A 6,000-nucleotide genomic window follows, 5' to 3' on the forward strand; every position below is an offset into this window, starting at 1 on the left:
CCTTGTGTCAAAAGTTGGATGATTTGCTTACCATTGTTAGAAGTAAATCTAGACTTACTGATGATTTTTGCACTTGTGCAATCGGCATGGCTTGGAGAACTGTTGTTTCATATATTAATGACTGGACTGGGGAGGTAAATAATGTTAGGCAAAGAGCAAATAGAACACATTTAGGAAATGATGCATCTATTGTCTGCCAAGATCATTTCAACCCCTAAGAAACAAGATGATGTCCCTGACAACTTTGGAATTCTGGATGCAAGTATTCAGCAATCTGTGGAACCGATTTGTTTAGAAGGAAACAAAAAAAAACAGAAAGGAAAAAGTTCACAACAAATAACAAGGAAGAAAAAAAATGATTAATATCTGTAAAGAGAATACGTACTAAAAAGTACACTACTTTGTTATGCAACACACAGGTTACAGAGAATGATAATATATTTTGACCAGAAATCTTCACTCTTCAGAAAAAAATTTCCAAAAGAGAAGGTAGAACAAAGAGGCAAGGGGCAGGTGAAAAGGAAGAAATCAAAACTGAACATGGAAGGATTGAAGAACATTCTGTAAGAAAAAAGAAGAGAAAGACAGACGTTGGCTGCATGGCTCAAGCTGTGGATTTACAATGCCAGCTGGATAAGAATTTAATACACAATGAAAACAGTGGTATTAATAAGACTAAATGGTGATGAAGATCTATCCTTGGTAACAATAGATAGAACAGATATTACTGTATTAGAAGCTGAAGATTCTTCAGAGCTCGCCAGAAAAGATATTCTTGTAATTGGAGATTCAATTATTAGAGGATATGATAATGAACATAAAATAGTGTTATGCTTGCCAGGAGCAAAAATAGAAGTTGCAAGACAAGTCTTGAAATGTCTTAATGTAAGGAAGTACGGATCCGTTTTTATTCATGTTGGTCAAATGATGTCATCCGCAAGGATTCTCTGTTAGTAGGGAACTGACAGCTCTCTTAGATAGTATAGCTTGTATTGGTGTTAGGACGTATTTTTCACAAATCACCTATAGAAAGGATAGTCAGGTCACTGTGAATGAAAAGATTTGTGGGGTAGATACCTACATGGAAAAAAATGTCCTGCTTTTAAAAATGGAAATGTGTACAGCATCCAAGCCTGGTTTTGGGCACACATGTTTTCAGACAGGATGGCGTGCATTTGTCAAGATCAGGGAAGAGAATTTTTGCAGCAGATACTTTGCAATATTTGATAAACACTGGGCAGGATTTTTGCCAGGTCGAAAATTTAACAGTTTACAGACAGCAACATGTGATGCATCTCTAATGGTTGTTAATGTTAGGAGTATTAATAATTACGTTCTTTTTAATTGGAAAATTTGCTACGTTCCTACAGGACTGATGTTGTTATTGTTTGTGAAACATGGTTAAAGAATAATGACTGGAAACCAGTTCTGTCAAGGTATAAATGTTTTTACTGTAACAGACATTCTAACAAAAAATCAGGTGGAGGTGTTATGATAGGGATTAAAGATAGCTATGAGACCTGTGATTATTACATGTTGAATGGTAACACCAATTCTACAGACTGTGTAACTGTGACAATAAAAACAACTCTGGAACATACAACAATTGTTGGAGTGTATTGATCACCAAAGTCAAGTGCAAATGACCTGGAGGAATTCATACATTTCTTGCATGAAACACAAGGAAATTATTCAGAACATATATTCAGGAACAGCTTTAGATTGTAAAAAAAAAAACTACCAGGGGACATAACATACTAGACATTGTTTGTGTTCCTAAAGAAATTACTATTACTTCAAGTCAAGTTTTACCACCATTGATGTGCGGTGATCATGGGATTATAAAAGTCAATTTGTTGCTAGATAATTCTGCCAAACTGAAATCTAAACCAATGCACAGAAGGTTAATTACAGATTATATGGAAGCAAAACAGTCATTATGTAAAACTAAGTGGAGAGAGGTGTTCAGTGGAAAAACTGCAGATGGAATCTGGACAGTTTTGAAAGACAAATTATTAGAGGGCAGAAAATAAAAAAAAACGTCAGGGGGATATATTTCCATAAGAACAAGATATGTGATTAAGGTGAGAGACAAAAAATATAAGAAATGGAAGAGAAGTTGAACTACAACTTTGAAAACTGAAATAAGCAAGCTGGACAAAAAGATTAAGCAATGTGTGAGACAAGATCAAGAAAATGTATATAAAGATATTGAGCATAATAGGAAATTCTTATATAGATATATAAGATGTGGAAGGAGTAAGACATACAAACTGATAAACAGTGTGCAGATTCTAAAGTTTATTCTCAGACACAACAGATCCTATTTATATTTACAAAATCTTATGCAAAACAGTTTGGCTCCACAAAAGGGGTGATGTTGTCCTAGTGACATCCAGTTAACCCCAGCTACTGGAATCAAATTATATTATAATGAAAAAGAACTGTGCAAACTGGAACCAAACAAAGCACAGGGAGGAGAAAGAATTAGTAACAATGACCTGAGAACACTTCAGCAAGACCTTACGGTACCATTATATCTATTATTCACTAGGTCATATAAATATGGGGAGATTCTTCAAGATTGGACACATGGGCTTATTAAACCTGTCTTTAAGGGAAAGAGGAGTCAGACAAACCCAGAGTCATATAGACTCTTAAGTCTACTTTCATGTTGTGGAAAAATAATGGAGAGGGTAATATTAAATAAGTTACTGTCAGAATTGGTCAGAATTGGATAGGTTGGGACTTGAAACCATATATCAGCATGCATATGTTGAAAGTAGATCTATTACCACCTGTAACATGATGTTCTATAACAATATAACAACAGCTGTGAATGAAAAACTGTGCTGTGATGTAACTTACAGTACAGAGTCGAATATCCAAAACGTCAACTATCAGAACCAGTCTTCCAAAGTTTTCCGGTAGGAAAAATCATAAAGTCTGAATAAGTAAACACAATATGTATTCGCTTGAGCATGTTTTTTTAGTTTTTTTTTTTATCCGGTTCAATTATATGGTTGTTTATCCAACTCTCTACTGTATATACATTTAACTTCAACATCTGACAGGGTCATACACAAAACAGTGATAAATACATTAATATTACTAGGTACTGATGTACTCTTGATAAGATGGACAGCTGTATGGCTTACAAATAGGACATGGCAAGTATCATACAACAACTGAACAGGTGAAATCCTTGGTTACAGTCAGGGTGTCCCTGCTACTTATACCAAATGACAGTGTCATTCTCTTCTTTGGGACAATACATGCAATGATTGTGCAGGTCTAGACTGGTAACCTGATGGCCTCATGGAAAGTTACTGTGCTATGTAAGCTCGTCGCTGAAGAACTTTACTAAAGACAGCAAGGACCAAGATCCAAACTGTGAAAGAAAAATGAAAGACACTGGGAGGTTCTGGGTATGTGTACTTATGTAGCGGTCACATTACATCATGCTAGGCATCAGTATATGCAAATCAGCAGCAATAAATTTGGTATTTTACAGACAAAAGTGTCAGATTCAGACTGGTGAAAAATAGTCAACCAAAGAACCATCAGGAAGGGTCAATGATGTCAGATTTAGTAACAAAGATTTTCTCTTAATACTGCGAGCATGAAGTTATTGCAAATCATGTTTTAGACAGTGCTTGTTGCTTCCAGCACTACTAAAGAAAGCAGTTACTGATTGTGGCTTAGTCAATGTATAAATTGCCAGGGGGCATCAAATTCAACAGTGTAGGGGCTCAGACAAAAAGTGATTTACTATGGGACAATAAGGACTCAACATGAATCAGTAATGATTGATTGAAATGTCCTTGAAAAGTGCTCTATGAAGAGGCAGTTTCTTACAACTGAGACTTTGTGAGATACAAGACCTGGCTTTAACTGCTGTGCAAAAGTCAATTCTAGAAATTTCCCCAGGACTGTTAGTACGGAGCTAAGCCAAAAATCAACTAGAAGGCTGGAGGTATTTAACTTGAAGAAGTACTACTTTAGGGAAATATTCTAATGCTATATCACAGCTGTAATATTGCAATAACACAGAAATTCATACATTCTCCTTTTACCTGCTTAATCTATTTTAGGGTCACAGGATGAGCTAAATTATATACCAGCACCCTCTGGGTGCAAGCCAGAGAAAGGAAATCTTGAATAGAATGCCAGTCTATCTCAGGATGCACATAAAAACATACACTCAGTCACACATGGCACGTACAGATATGGACCAGTACAGATCATGTTCACAGCTGCAGGCCTTTTCATTCCATGCCATTGGTGGGGAGCAAAGGTAGGAATGGAAATCTCATGTGGCAGCTGGAGAGGCCAGTACTGATATGAAGGATCACAGCATTCACTTTACAAAATGCAATTTCAAAAAACACACAAGATAAGCAGGAACCGTTTGTCAACCACCAATAACCAAAATACGAATGGTCCAGACACACTGAGTTAGCTTGAAACCGAGTTTATTGTAAAACCAAATACAAGCGCTTTCACCTGCCCAATGCAAGGCTTTTTCAAGTACCCCTCAAGTATACTTGAAAAAGCCTTGCATTGGACAGGTGAAAGTGCTTGTATTTGGTTTTACAATAAACTCAGTTTCAAGCTACCTTAGTGTGCCTGGACCATTCGTATTTTGGCTATTGGAATTTAAAAAAAATACAAACATTTAAGAGGGTGAAGATATTTTAGACCACAGGATTCACAAGTACTCTTTATCTTTGAAAGTCATAGAACACCACGTCAAACTAATGTTTTCACTCCTGTCTGAAATATTTCGATTTTAACTTGATGTGTTTTTTTAAGTCTCCTATCACCACATGCTGCTCTCCTACAACTCACTCCTGGCTCCTACGGACACCCCATGGACACCACTGTGACTACTCTGTTATAAATGGACTATGTATGTATTGCATTGAGTACTGTCACCAGTTACTTCGCTCTCACCACTTATCGATTAAGTGACTCCACTGCCTGGCATTACACATGACAAAGAGAATTTTACTGTCAGACAGGTCCATTTGTGTCAAAGCAAACATATTTCCAAAGGTAAGGAATTCAGTAAAATTATAGAATCTGTTTATAGACTCTGTGAAATAATTTTGAGTTAATAATGCAAAGATGAACTCTCAGCTTCACAACATAGAGGGATGAGGGTCTGACTGTGACCCAGATGGTGTCAAACTGATTAAAGGCTCAGAAGCTGAAGGAGCTGTGGAGGTTGGGAAGGAAAGGAGTCACGTTTTGTCAGCTCACGCATTCGAGGAGGGATGACTGGGACTTTTTCTGCAATGTGGAACTCATTTAGGTTCATAGGTAGGTTCATAGGTAGGTACTAGGCTATTGGCCCTAGGGCCTATATAAGCCTAGCCAAAGGTACCCTGGCTTTCGCCACCCAAGAAAATTATTTTCCTGTGCCACTGTCGAGCAGAGCCACAGAAGTGATCCCAGGAGTGAATTTCCTATCTCCCATCCAATCATCAAGATTTTTCTTGAAGAGTGCTAATGAGGAGCTTTGTTTGATATAGATAGGTAGTTTGTTCCAGAGTATGGGAAGTCTCTGGGACAGGAATCTATCCCTCCAGTGATGTGTGTAGGGGAAGGGGCAAATAGTAAAAAAAAAAAATAAATAAATAATAATAAAAAATATTTAGAATTTTGTGTCTTTTGGCTTTTCCCGGTTAGGGGTCGCCACAGCGGAACTCCGGTCTGCTAATGATTGGCAGTAGACTTTCACGTGCTGGCTTGCCGGGCCTAATGCACAATCTTCAACGAAGGAATGCCCATTCACGCATATCGACACACAGAAGACGCTCTAACTGAGAATCAAATGGGCAACGTCTAACTGTGAGGCGACAATAATATAAAAAGCAATTAAGGATTACACTTAAAATGAAAATTTCTTTTTAGAGCTGCTATCAGTGTAAAGTTTCAGAGTACCTCATCAAGGAACTCAGCGGTATTTAACACTTTTGCCATCATAAAAAAAAA

General features: G+C 37.2%; 1 protein-coding gene across 11 annotated transcripts in view; it reads right to left on the reverse strand.

The window, feature by feature from the left end:
- Positions 1-6,000, reverse strand: part of TENM4 (teneurin transmembrane protein 4) — a 4,497,462-nt gene that overhangs the window by 480,820 nt on the left and 4,010,642 nt on the right. The window lies entirely within an intron of this gene.

The sequence above is a fragment of the Protopterus annectens genome, chromosome 5.part0 (assembly GCF_019279795.1).
Source record: "Protopterus annectens isolate FY-2018-M chromosome 5.part0, PAN1.0, whole genome shotgun sequence".
Taxonomy (NCBI): Eukaryota; Metazoa; Chordata; order Ceratodontiformes; family Protopteridae; genus Protopterus; species Protopterus annectens.